Consider the following 15,093-nt stretch of genomic DNA (forward strand, 5'->3'; position numbering starts at 1 on the left):
GACAGTTTATGTGCACAGTTGTTGGCTCAGTTATTTGTATTAATTGCAAAATAAAATAGAATATGATATATAAGGAGAAATGAGAAGAATAAATAAATTAATTAATCAATGAGTTAAACAATCAAGTTATAAAATAATACATATTAAAACAGATAGTTGCTAGTTTTAGGCTATATTGCTGCATGTCATCCCCCCCCCCTCTCTCTCCCCCCTTCACACTTAGCTGTCCTGTCCATTAAAGGCAAAAAATACCCAAAAAAAATCTCTAAAAAAAAAAAAAAAAAAAAAAAAATGTTTTGAGTCATTGTTTAAAACTGTCCACTGGGTTAGGGTTAGCCAGCAAGTCTAATATTTAAAGGCAGGGTGTTCCATATTTTTGTGGCGTAGGAGCTAAAAGAAGCATTCCCTTAAGTTTTTGTACTGACATTAAGAACAGTTAAATGAGCAGCTGTGGGTTCCTGGGGGGACATAAGGTGATAGGGAGTCTGTGGTACAGGAGGGGCGAGGCCATTAAAAGCCTGAATAACTAATAGAAGGATTTTAAAATCAATTCTAAGAGATATTGGGAGCCAGTGCAGGTTACGTATATGGTCTCTCGTTTTAGTTTTTGTTAAAACTCCGACAGCAATGTTCTTAATTGTCTGTAATTTTGCAGTGGCAGTTTAGTAGGCCAGTGTATATGGTGTCACAACACATTCTCACTCCGCCCTTGTCACATATTGATGTTTGCTCATGGACTTTCCACGTGCACATATCGCGTGCAAGGTACCCTGGGTGTGTTGGTTGTTGACGCCAAGACGCCATGTCGAGGTCTGCCTGTTACATGCATTGTCTTCTTTCAAAATACACTTCCGTTTTCACAGGAAATTTAAAGTTTACGTACAGTCTCTTTCAAAATAAAAGCACAACATCAGTACAACACTGCAAATTGACTTTTTTCCCCCTTCAACAACAAACACACATGGTTTATTTTAGGCAACAAACACCTGTGGTTAGGTTTCGGCAACAAAAGCACTTGGTTAGGTTAAGGAAAAAAGAACAGGGTTTGGCTTTAGAATCTTACGGGACGCAAACACCACTCTCTTGGGTGACAATCAGTGTTTGTTGGACCCATCCACCATCCCTCCCACCTGCCCCAGTCAGACTTTAATCACCTTAACTTCCCTCCATGTCCTGCCATGTTTCCCCCTGATGCCGCCGGGCGCTGTTAAACTATAACGGCAACCGGCCCCGTGTCATGCCGACGTTAAAAGACGCCTTTTTCGTTGGTTTCTAAAGCAGCAAGTCACTGCCCAAGTGGCGGATTTCGACGACTTCGGAGTGAGACCGGACTCGGCGTTACAATAGTCAAGACTAGCATGAACAAGCTTCTCAGCATCTTGCTGGCTCAGTAGAGGTCGTACCTTAGCTATATTGCGTAAATGATAAAATGCAGTTTTGGTTAATGAATTAAAATGAGCTTTAAATTAAAATAATAATATGTTAGACTTGTGTTGCAATTTTCAAAGTCCTCAGACTTTACATAAGGCAGCTTATGCACAGGGCCCAGAATTTGTTGCTACACCCCTGCTTTTAATTACTGCACTGTAAGCTTCTCATGCTGAGGCTCAACAAATGGCCACAGGTTGAAACCATGTTTGTTATTGCACATTCAGAGATCCATGGAATATTTAATTGACATCTTAATCACTCACAAACACACTTTAGTGCCACCACTACTTATGTAACACTGATAGATTTCATGGAAAGCTGTAGCTGTGCTATCTGTTTTCGAGGAACATGTTGTTTTGGACACTCATTTAAATCAGTGGCAGCATAACAAAGTGCTGTAGCCCGCTGAACATAAATGGATGGCAGTTGGGAACCAGCGGTGTGTGCGAGCGAGAGAAAACAACCCCAAACGGAAAGTGACAAGACAGTAGATCACTGTGTGTTTGTTCCAATTTCCAGTGCCATGCCATTCCTGCGGATTAGCCAATGGAAAATGAAAAACAAATGGTAAAATGGGAGATGCCAGGCAGAGAATAAAGACAAATGAGTGGTTGGAAGGATCTTGTTATCACCTCAAAGACACGTTGAATGCCAGAGCAGAACAGCTTACAGCTGGTGCATCACTGAACCGGGTGGGGGGAAGTTGTATTATGTTAATTTACCCAGTATGCATTTCCAGATACTGCTCATGAGACACTTCCCATTTGTGTGTGATAACCATCTTAGTTGTTGCAGCCCTACGGGAAGATAATCTCTCACTGTGTAATTGTAGAAGCTCTGTGGAGGTCTATTAAAACAGTCTGATAATTCACTTTAATAAGACATCTGTACACTTAATTCCTAGGAATGTTATTTATGTAATGTTGATTTAATGCCTTTCAAGCAAAACTTGCATCAAAGTACTAGAGTCCTAGAAGACATTTTTTTTTTCCAACGGTCCTTAAAATAACAATATATTTAATGATAATTTCTGTTATTCTTGTATGACAGTCAAATATTTTTTAGAGGCAGTTAGCCTGAGCTGTAGGTGGAGCTGGATTTTCTTTCTTAGCAATTGTCATATTGGCCTTGACATGATTACATTTTAGCCAAGGCAAGAGATAAATGACTGAGCCGCCAAGAGGAGCACAACCTGTTTGAATCGTTTGGTGAAATCATCTCATATTTTCAGTTTGAAACTGACTTATGGTTGTATTTTTTTGGAAATCAATCAAAGACCCCAAATTGTATTTGAGAAAATCTTGAAAATAACCAGGAGCACATTACAAACACATTAAAATGATCATATTTTGATTAAAGCCACTTCTTTTTATGTAAATACTTTGTGTCTATGTAGTCATCTATCTGTTGAATCAGTAAACACATCATGCTGTACGTGTCAGCGAAAATGCAAGGTTATATTTATCTCAAGCATTTTTTTGTGTCGTAAAATAAAATGTGTCACCCATATTGATCGCAGTTCAATATCACATGCTACTGATCTAATGCATAATGGATTAGAAATGTCTAAAGTAATTTTTTGCCATTATCTGCTAAATAAAGTCTGAGGAATAGTTAAAGGAAGCGTTCATGCCAAAACACCTTCCATGTTTCCTTAAAGGTCACAAGAGTTAAAGTGATAGTTCACCCAACAAATAACAGTTCACTTAATATCTACTCCCACCTGTGCTCATGTGAGGATGGGAGAAGATCTCCAGTTCACAAAACACTCAACAATTGAAATGAATGGTGAACAGTTTTAAGAAGTAAAAAAAAAAGAACACAAAAAACCACAGTATGTCTCCATAGTGCTTGCATGGTGTAATCCAAGTGTCCGTAAGCCATTTACACCATGTTTTTAGCCTAAATGTCAACTGTAGCCTTTCAGACTGGAGCTGCGTGCATGTTTGCAAGTACACACCTGAAGTGACTATACATGTGGCGGTAGTCTGTGGAAATTTACCGTTCGTTCACGCTTCTCTTGGTTGGCGCATCCAGGAAAAGCACATACTCAAACCATCTTTTTAAATATTTGCACCACTGAAAGAAGCTACAACTGTTTCTCGTCAGATGAAAGACCTAAAGTGTCATTTTAAATTCGACAAAGGCACGTGTTGCTCACTGAAAATCCAGCCGATCTCTCTCTCTTGTGTGAGTTGCTTCCAGGTAGCATATAAACACAGTTGTGCAGGTATTTAGAGATCTCGTTGATCTTGTGTCGTGCTGTTGCTTGTGAACTCGCTTCACGTGTGCGCTCGCGAACATGTACTGTATGCGGCTCCGGTCTGAGGCTACAATTGACATTTAGGCTAAAAACATGGTGTAAATGGCGTTTTTTTCAGGTCATATTTTAATGTTGCAGCTCATGGATACTTGGATTACACCACACGAGGAGCATGGAGACATTTTGCCTTGTTGACAGATGATAAGTAAGAAAATGGTCAACAAGGCAACTTGAAGTTTGGGACCACATAGAAGTGACTAGGTTAGATAAGGTTGGGACTGACTGGGATGTGTACGTAGCATGATATATCTCAGGGTGACTTGGTCAGAGACCCTGGAAAATGTCCAAAGGTTATCTCAAGACAAATAACAGGCACTGTTCTGTGTTTGAAGACCCTGACTCTCATCTTTCCGTTTATTGACAACAAAGAATTGGTTGGTGGGACAAATAGATGGTAGAAATTATAGAGGCTAGTCATATTGGTGACCCTAGTGGGCGACTTTTAGGCTGGTCAATCAGTATTTAAGATAACCAATCTAAAGTAGGGGTGATATTTTGTGGAACATGCAGACCATGTCAGTATTTGGTATTGTGAGAACATCACGTTTGCCAAATTACATGCATTTACCCATGAAGTGAGTGAGAAGACAAACAGATAACGTACATATCTTCCAGAGTAGACGAGGAGTCTTTGTATTCACTGTATTTAAGCAGACTCATAAATGACTGCAAAACTATCCCCTTGGTGCAAGAAAAATATGAACAGTCTAACCCAGTAACGTTCCCGGTCATTGACCCCAAATGACAGACTCTGACACACGCAAACACACACACACACACACACTCACCTAATCCACAATCAAACATTGTGCTGCGACATGCAGAATCTGGAGTCTTTCCCCAGGAGTGCTGACAGTATAGGAAAAGCACTGGGGCGAAAATGAAGACGTAGCCTAGAGGTTGCACTTTCTCTCACTAGATATTTAATGAACGAAGTCTCCTAGCTGCGATTCTGCTGAAATTTACACATCTTCACCGGGGCAGCGTAGGTACAATCACTATGAAGAAGCCAGGACAGCCATGGAGATGTTTCACTGGAGTGCATTATTATATCTAGTGTATGTTTTTATTTTAAAGCGGTAACATTTAGGAAAACATGCAACATTCACTTACTTGTTGAGAGTCAGATCAAATCATTGATACCACTGTATGAAAGTCTTCAAGTTAGCGTAGCTTAGCATGAAGACCGAAAACAATACAAGTTAGCTAGCCTGACTGTCTCACCATCAGTTTGGCTCTTGAAAGTGGTGGGGAGAACTTAATCTGGGTGTTAGCATTTTTCAGATAGCTTACAAGATGATTTGAGTCAGATATGATCAACTTGTTTTTTCTCCTTCCATGGCAGCAAAACACTTGAATGTGCCTTTAGAAACTCTCTGAACTCACTAAACATTTTTAAGGCTGACCAACTCTAAAAGACATACCTTCAATTGAATTAACGTGATTGCAGAGCAACACAAATGCTACAAACAACCCAAAATGTGTTAAGTAGTGAGGTTAAGGAGCACTAGTAGGCAAGGTAAGCTGTTTCTGCTGTTTCTAGTCTTCATGCTAAGCTGCTAACTGGCTGATGCTACATATCAAGTTTCAACCAAATATTTGTGGTATAAACATGAGACTGTCATCATTCTTCTCATCTTACAGCCTTTCAATTACAAGTCTGTATGTTTTGTCCGAAGTTGTGGCACATATAAAAGTAAAAATGACCTCGAAAGTTTTTGGAGCAGGTTCAATTTTCTTTGTTTCTTTGCGTGTGTCAAAAGCAGCGAGACAAAGAGCACATGATAAATATGGACTTATGCTCTGTTCACACTACGAGCAACAATACAACAGCGTAACGAGCTACATTATCGCTGAGTAGCTGTCTAAGTGTTGCTCAAGTGCTCATTAACGTAGTTCTATCTCACACAGCCTCTGCATTTGCTTATAGAACTATGGTTACAATATTGTAACCTTCATTACATTGTCACAGGCTTGTGTGTGCCTGCTACTTTTTAACTGGACATAAAAATATCTATGCTGATGATCAATGTCTGAACACCGTTTTAACATTACATCTCGCCATCCCATTGCATCCCCATGTGCAACCCAATGCACAGAAAGCTAGCGTAGCGTCAGCTAACTAAGCTAAACAACACAGCACCACAGCTAAAAACATAAACATGTGATTGGTTGACACTTCACTGCGCCTTTGGAGTGCTGAAAAAAAAAGGCCAGCTCAACTTTTGCCCGTCCATAGCAACAAGCGTCAGGTATCAGTTTTTAGCTTCGTGTCCCCGGCTTCCATTGAAAATTAATTGGAGCCTGTTGCTGTGTCACCTTTAGTGTGAGCACAACAACAGTGAGCAAGTTTTCCAAAATGTCTGACTGTTTCTTAAAGTCAGTCAGCTGTATAACATCAGCAAACTGCATTTTATTGTGACTTTTGTTGCAATTAAGAGACACAGTGAGACAAGAGGCTTTATTCAAGTTACTAAAGGGGAGCAGGAGAAAAGAGGAGAGAAAAAAACAAGATGACAAGAAGACAGAGCACCCTGTGCAGCCTCATGACTCATTTTATGCGTTTAAATCTAATTTGTGGGCCCAACCAAATATCTCCCTCCACATTTACATCTAGTTGCCTCCTAGCGGGATGCAAACCAGCTGTGGTCATCTTGAGGGAATTGACAGTCGATTTAATATTGGGATTCTTCAGTCTGACCCCATTATGTCTCAGTTGAGCTCTGCTCCTCTGTCTCCGTCCTCTCCAGGCTCAGCTCCTCATGCTCGGTCTCCATGGCATGGCCACAGCCTTTAACGACTGGGTCACAGCTTCAGACTGATTACTGTAATTCAGGGGAACTCAAACGACATCTTGGCTCAGACGTGGTTTTCCTTTTTTTGAATTTCTGTTTGATTGTTCTAGGGTTAAACTTCACCAGCATCCCACCTAAGCCATTATTAAAAGCTGTTAACGCAGGTCACCTCTCACCTAACCGCTGTAGCTCCAACCATACGCAGAGGTCATGTTTAGGTTGGCTTTGACTTTTCAAACACTGACATCTATTTATGTAGTGTTGCAGTACATGTCCTCCCCCTGAACCCTGACTCTGACGTAGGTCCTGCTGTTGACTGACTCATACCCATGATCGAACAGATGTGTCCACATCTCTGGGTGAATATTTGATGGGCTGCAGTGTGTGAGGAATGGTGGACAAACAGAAACAAAATCCAATATAATGTCTCCATTTTCACACACTTGCTTTGATAAAATCAATAAATCACATATGAATTCAGAGCACAAACATTGTCCTCCACAAGTTTCATGGAGAGTAAAATATATGAGCTTAACTGTGGATGCTTTTTTAAAATCATTTGCAACCCATCCAGCCACAGTGCTGCTCTGTCACCGTCTTGCATATGTCAGTACATGACCACATCCTCTGTAGCGGCCTTCCTGCCCTATTTCAACTTCCTGTAACTTGAAAATTAACATTTCAGCTGAGGCAAAAAACCTACCAGCAGCTCTCTAAGCTATCAAGATAAAGACAGGACATGGATCATTTAAGAGTGAGGTTTGCCATGGGTGTTTATCATATGTGGTCTGTGATGGCATTACTTGATATCCTGTCTGAAATATTTGCAGGGCAAAAGCAGCAGAAGCAAACACCCATTCAACCGCAATATGCCAACCTCCTCAGTTCGTCAACCGGAAGGCTAATCGGGGACTTATTTTCAGACATATTCATTCTCCAAGACTGGGAGATAAAACAGATGAGAGACACTGTTGATTGAGGAACAAAGAGATGCTGAGGCATAAAGTTAAATAAGGAAGGGAGGGAAGAGGAGGGATAGAGGGTTAAAATAAAACAGAATGATAAAAGAGACACAAAGAGGCAAGAGAAGGCGGACCATACACAGAGAGATATATTGAGGTGGGACAGAAATATGCAGAATTATGCAGATGTGCCCTGACTGCTTTTTTTGCCTCTTGACCTTCTTCTCAGCAGAGACAAGTAAGTTGCCTCTTGGAAAACAGATTAAATGGAGATTAGCAAATCTTGGATGTCAGTAAAACAGTATTTTCTCCTGCTTTTTTCCCATGGTGTCTTTTTCTTAAATAAACCATCAGAAGGGCACACAAGGCCACACTGTGGAAAAGCACATTAATTTTATCAAACATTAATTTTACACTGATGCTGCTATATTTTATGAATGAATCCCAATGGCTCACTGACTTGGAAGGTTTAAATGCTGTCCTTAAAGGCCCCCAAAACCTGTTTTTTAAATCAGCTTCTAATAGAAAAAAAATCAACTGAGAAAAAGACTCCCAATCAGGAAACATAGACAAAAACACACTCCATACAAAAAACTACAACAACAAAAATGTTATACCAGTGTACCCCAAGGTTCAGTTTTAGGCCCTCTCTTATTCAGTATTTATATTAATGATCTACCTTCCATTTGTCCAGAATTTGGTATTCAAATGTATGTAGACGACATGATCATCTGTATACATGCATCTTTACTACAGGCGCTATGGAGAAAAATTGGATGACTTATTAATTCTTTTCTTTTTTTAGAGGAAGCAATTCCCCTCCTCTTGAAATTTTTCTAAAACCACAGAGGGTACAGGGTGTTCAGCTGGTTAAATACTCAGGTGTGATTTATGATAGCAGTCTAACCTTCAAGAAACAAATGACAAACTTTATAAATACTATATAACTTTATAAATAAAGCAAACCTTGCTCATTTTAGATTTCTGAAAAATTTTCATTGATTGATTGAAAACTGTACATGCACTGAATGATATTGTCACATTTTTCATACCTTGGTACAACCTGGTCTCAGAGAAATACTACATTAATGCAACCCCTTTATAATTTGTATAAGTAAACACTGAAAAACATGGATAATAAGCATAACTCTCATTGTTGTAATGATCCAGTGTAAGGGATTTAGAGGCATCTACTGGCAGAAATGGTATAGAATATTCATCACTGTGTTTTCATTAGTTTATAATCACCAGATAAAAAGAATCATTGTGTCTTTGCTACCTTAGAAAGAGCTGTTTATATCTACATATGGAGCAGGTTCTCTTCGATAGAGTCTGGCATGTTGTTTCTAAAGTGGCCTACAATGGACAAACCAGACACTGGCTCCAGATCAGGCCACACACATTAGGAAGTTTCAGTTCTTCACCTTCGCTGGTAGATGTAGTGTTCTTCTCTTTTTTGTTTCAGGATAGTTGTTATTTCTTGTCTTGTTTCTTAGTTTTTTGTACATTGTTTAATTGTGTCCGTTTTTATTTTTACAGTGTGTAACGTCTTGCATTGCATTCCCTAGGCTAATTTATACAATGTAAAATGCCATAAATTTATGCTAATAATGTTAGCATTTTATATTTGTTAAGAAAACATGTTTAGTATAAGACAGTTGTTTTGTCATTGAACCCTGTGAGTTGAAATGGAGACAAATTTTGTAATGTTACCTTTGTTAAATGTTGCTTTTGTCCCTTGCTTCATATGATAGAGGAAAAGTCCAGTAGCCTGCGAGTTATAGTGAAGCCGATTTGTGTACTTGTGTTAGAAATTGTCTCTATTAAGCCATGTTTTAAGTGTGTTTTGGTGCATTTTGAATCAACTAAAGTTTACAGCACTTTACAGAAACCCTGACGCAGACTAGTGTTCTGGAGGAGTAACTGCAGAGTGACACAGACACACTGACACACAAGTTTAAATCTCACTTTAGGTTTAGGCGACAAAACTACTTTGTTGTGATAGGTTGAGAAGATGGGTATTAGTAAAAACCACTCTGCATGATGCAAACGTTGCTATGGATGTTGTTTGTTGGTCTCGAGCATCGGTCTCCTGGGTCAAAGTTCAGTGTTTACTGGAACCATCCACCGACGCTACCGCCCACCCTGAGTGGACTTTCATGCTCTTAAAACTATCCGTTGCTCTGCACGTTGAGTAATGATGCGGATGGGTTTACATTGGAGTTGGTTGAAAGCCCATTGTGGGACACTAAGTAGTGTCCCAGATACTGCCCAAACGTTGATTGTGACACCCTGGCAGTGAGACCAGGCAGGAAAAAAAATCAGGGATGTGCTGCAGGGAACTGAATGATCTCAAAAAATATCAAATGTCTGCTAATGCAGGGTCCCTGGCTCAGCTTTAGTAAAAAGAGAACAAGTCAAAATATGTTGGGTTCCAACTAAGCGGCAGAACTGGGTGTTTTGACAGAGACATCGGAGAGTGGGAGTAGGCTGATGAGGTTAAACAGTACTGGACCCTTAAAGGAAGTCACTGTGAAAACAGGGCAAGATTTTTTAAATTCTAAACTATGTTTTTTCAAAAGGACGCAATTTTACAGACTCAGTAGATATAGTGAAAACCAGAGATCGTTTGACTTCTATTCAGCTTTACTGTAGAATCCACATAGTCCATAGTCTCATTTAAGCTTTAGTTCTCCAACCTCTTTAACATCTGCACTGTGACGATGTGCACATGTGACATTTGAGAAACTGAGATAACAAATCACATCAATAAGTGTGCCAAGGATGCCGTCACCCCCTGGATTGAACTGCAGAGGACATTTCTTTTCCATTAACAGTATTTCTAGGTGTGGAAAAGTGCCAGCTCAGATATTGTGTTTTCACTGTGACCTCAGGGGCCATCAGCGCAGAATACTAAGCACAGAGAAAACTGTTTGAACACCTGCAAAAGAGCTGTCAGTCAAGCGGATGATTTAAAACACTGTGTTGGAGTGGGCATGATGCTGCAAGGCATTCAGCTAGATGATTGTTTCAGTCTACACTGTGACTGCTAATGTCAACAGATATCTGAGTGACCTGTCATACGCATCAAAACTTGAAATGAAATATGCCTTGGATTACAGGCTTTTTATTGTTTGACTTACAGTATTATTTTGTATGAAACTGCCTTTTAAATTTAGGATGCCATCATAAACAGTGCTCTTCATTTTTTTTGTTTTTTTTTGTGTAGTATTGCACTGGAGCTGTAGTATTGTTTCTACAGTAATCAGCACTTGTTTTGCTCAAACTAGTGGTGTGAATGAGGACATGGTGTCAGTTTGGGTGAGCTTGGGTCAGTTACTCTCTCAGGGATCCTTTATGTGAGGAGAGCCTCATCAGCTCATGATGCCTCTTTTGCCCATAGTATAAATAAACACTGCCAGATTTCCATAGAGGATCAGTCAGTTGAAACATAACAAAAGGGTGTTGTCTGAAACTTTAAAAGTGAACCAGCATAGACATATCATTACCTTTTAAGCTGATAGTTAACATTATCATTCATGCAGTAGGTGACTTGTTAATTTTTAACAGGGGGGATGGCCCCAACCCCCCACCCACCATAACATCAGACCCATACAAATATAGAGAGTCAACGTATCCTCATACAACGGTTCATATGGTGTCTTATGAATTAGTGCCCCACAAATGATGTTCCTTACAAACTCAGTAAGTCATCTAGGTTAGGCTTAGGCAAGTAAAGTTACTTTGGTTAGGTCTTGGAAAAGAAACATGGTGATGACGTACCTTAAAATGACTCAGAATTCATACCATTTTCCTGCATTTTGTGACCCATTCACCATCCCAACCTGCCTCCTCACGTCTTCCCTCTTTACTCCCATTAGTTATGTGATCTCATCCTTCCCAAATATGTGGGTAATCACACAAATTACTGGTTCATGATTACATAGTTTATAAATTAATTTCGATGCATTACTTTACATAGTTTTACAGACAGTGCATGAGAACTGGCTGGCTGAGAAGCATCAAGTGAGAAGGTTTGCAAAGTATGCAATTGATCTGTGAGTTTCCAAGGCCACTAAACCAATGCCATAAAGGCTAGAGATGCTGTGACAGTTACAATACAAATTGATTTATTCATTCATTTTCTGTAACTGCTTAGCCTGTTAGGGGTCGTGGAGGGGCTGGAGCCTATCCCAGCTGATATTGGGTGAGAGGCAGGGTACACTCTTGACAGATTGCCACACTATCACAGGGCTGACACATAGAGACAGACAACCATTCACACTCACATTCACACCTATGGCTAAGTTAGAATCACAGGTCAACCTAGCCTACCTCAATAATATATTGGTTATAGGACCACATCTGGGTCCAGACCCGGACCACGGTGCACCTTTTAGTGACCTCAAGGGGGGATGGGGAGGGATGGCTGGTTAAAAAAGGGGAAGTATACTGTAGGATATTTTACCAACAGAGGGGACGGCATCCCGCTCATTCCCTCTCAAATCACCCACTGCATACATTTAGAGTTGTTTTAAGTTTCACCTGATGAATGAAGTCCAATATTGACTCTCTTTTAGCTCATCATTAGCTAGTCACTATCTGTGTCTGTCTGTAGTTTGGATTCAGGTAGTGTTTTGCGGGCTGCGAGCCCAGTCTCACTCGGAAGTCGTCAAAATTTTTGAGCAGTGACTTGCGGCGTCACAAATCAACAAAAAAAGGCGTTCTTTAACGTCTGCATGATACGCAGTCGTTTGCCGTTATAGTTAAATGGCCCCTGTTGGCATCAGGGGGAAACGCGGCAGGACAAGGACGAAAGTTGTGGTGGTAAAAGTCGTAGTGTTGCATGCAGGAGGGGTGGTGGATGGATCCCATGACCACTGACTTTCACCCGAGAGATCGGAATTCGTGTCCTGTACGATTCTGAAGCCAAACCTTGTTCTTTTTTCCTAAACCCAACCGCGTCTTTGTTGTTGAAGGAAAACCAAACATAAATTCGCATTGTTTTACGGACAACAAAGCAGAAGTGTATCTTGAAAGACGACAACTGGACACGGTGTCCCAGAACATGAACAACCAATGCACCCAAGGTACCTTGCACATCCTACGTGGACGTGGTAAGTCCATGACCAAGCATGTCAATATGTGACGAGGTCGGAATGAGAATGTGTTGAGGCTGTGGCCAAAAACAGGGCTATGAGAGTGGTGAGTATAAATCAAATCAGAAAAGTTGCGGGGCCGGACAGATAAACATTGTGCTGAAACCCACTATGAAAGCTCTGCAAAGCCGAAGGGAGACTTAGGTTACCATTCTCTGTAAGTTCATCGATTCGAATGACCCCTCTCACATTGTCATACTGTCATTTGATACCCTGTTATCAGAAAAATAATGGTTAAAGCACGCAAGTATACATTTAAAAGTAACTATCTTTGTGTCTGCTACTAAGGTTTAAAAGAATCGCAGAAAGAAGCACCAAACATGTCAGTTTAATGGCGTATAACTGTGCCAACATAGGGCACAGTGAGTAGGTATTTATTGACATTTACAGTGTTTATAGATGTTTTATTGACACAACGGCATCATGGCACTGACTGCGTAGAGATGTTTTGTTCTCACAGTCGACTTCATGTTCCCAGGCCTGCAGAGTCCATCTGTTCTTTCCCCTCTGCAGTTCTTCTTATCACTTGTCTCATTCATTGAAGCACATTTTTGTCTGGCTTCTTCATGACGTCAGCTCCATTGAAGGTTACTCTAATCAACCCCGGTCAATCCCATGGGAGTGGCGATGCCATTTTTCCAGGAAGCTGACTAGTGAGGGGAGCATTCAGATCGGACCTGAACTCAGTGTGCCGGTTGCTATGGCGATCTACCTTGCTTCAAAGGGAGCCACCTGTGCCACAGTGCAAATCATCTTGACCATGCATTTACCTCACTTATCCCAACATGAAGCATTGTAGTATACCTCTCAGGTGTAACACAGGTTGTTTTGATAATAATGTACCACTGCAGATAATGTCAAGGTCAAGATCAAAGCTGATCTTTACCCTGCTTACAGATGGCTGTGGGTGAGATTTGTAACAGTAAACATAGAGAGTAGAATCCTCATTAAATCTCCCATATCTTTTGTTGCTGCAGCATATATGTAGTTAACAGTATGAAGGCAAATCCCATATGTTTATGCTGGAGCTCATCCAATTACAGCTGAGGCACTGTGCTAAATCCAAGCTGCTTTGTGTATCTGTTTTCATGGATGGTCACTCTCTATGAGCCACATAGCTGAGCAAGTTCCCTTTGAGGGGGCAGGGTTCTGTTTACATGTGTTTGTATATGTTGTGTGTGCATGTATGTACATGTGTGTGTGCTCTTTGTACCAGCGCTGAATATACAGTAAACAGAACACGACCCATCAGCGAAGTGTGTAGGCGGAAGGAGCCTGACAATGAAGAAGGGCATGCGGGATCAGCAACTTGGTAAAAGGTTGCCTGAATCTGCTGATACATTCTGCAGACAATATAAATCATGATACTGGAGGACTTGTAGATAATATTTTGGCAATATGAGTTTCAAGCTAAGGGCATAAGTATTTCCATAACTGGAAACTGGTGATCTCAGAACAACACAACTCAGCGCCATCAGGGCTCTTTCACGAAGCCTGAGCACTGTAAAATCATGCAACACATAATTTACTAATGCAAATATTTTACACTTAAAAGTACATGGATATCAGTGGCAATTTGTTTATTGATTTAGCAAGTTTCCAAACTCCAACTCCAAAATTGTGCTGCTGCTAGAGGCCAATTTTGAGCTGGGACACACTGCATCTTTTACCACCTAGAAAAACTGAGATGGGGCCTTGGACGTTTCTCTCTCTGCTAAATCTGTGCCAACTTTCAAGGGGCCCCGAGACAGATTGCGCCTGACATTGCTAAGTGACTATAACCAGCACCATGTCATAGCCTACTTACCAGAAATCCTGAGTTTGACACTGATCTTCTTCCAGGCGTGTGTAATATGGCTGAAATATTGTCAGTGGTAAAGATGTAAAGCTCTCGGTAATGCTGCACTAGAACGATGAACCCCTCCTCCATATTTATCATAGACTGATATTTACAGATGAAAGGAAACATATCTGCCAGTTGTGATTGGTTGTTTGTTGTTACTGCCTGTCAAAAGTTGAACTTTGTTTATCTCAGTACACAGATGCCCTGCCCTGAAAACTAAGGTGTTTAAGACTACTTGCAGGCTGTGAGGGCGGCACACTCCCTGTTGAGCACACCCTCCATGCGACATTAACAACTATGGATGTTAGGGCTCAAAAATGTGGAAGGTCCATCTGTCAACTCCTGTATGTTAGCTAAGCCTGAGGAGATGTTAAAGCTTTATAGGGTTGAACATTGTAAAACTTCAATCAGTAACCCAAGTCAATGTTTGCCTAAATCACTGAACTCAACAGGCTAATGTATGGGATAGGCCTTCAGTTACTTTTACACCAAACTGTTGTTCAGCAAAGATGGGGTATACAGACACAACACCATTTCATCCTATTAAAACAATATTCATAACTTTTTTGAAAAAGCCCTT

The sequence above is a fragment of the Epinephelus lanceolatus genome, chromosome 4 (genome assembly GCF_041903045.1).
Source record: "Epinephelus lanceolatus isolate andai-2023 chromosome 4, ASM4190304v1, whole genome shotgun sequence".
NCBI lineage: Eukaryota > Metazoa > Chordata > Actinopteri > Perciformes > Serranidae > Epinephelus > Epinephelus lanceolatus.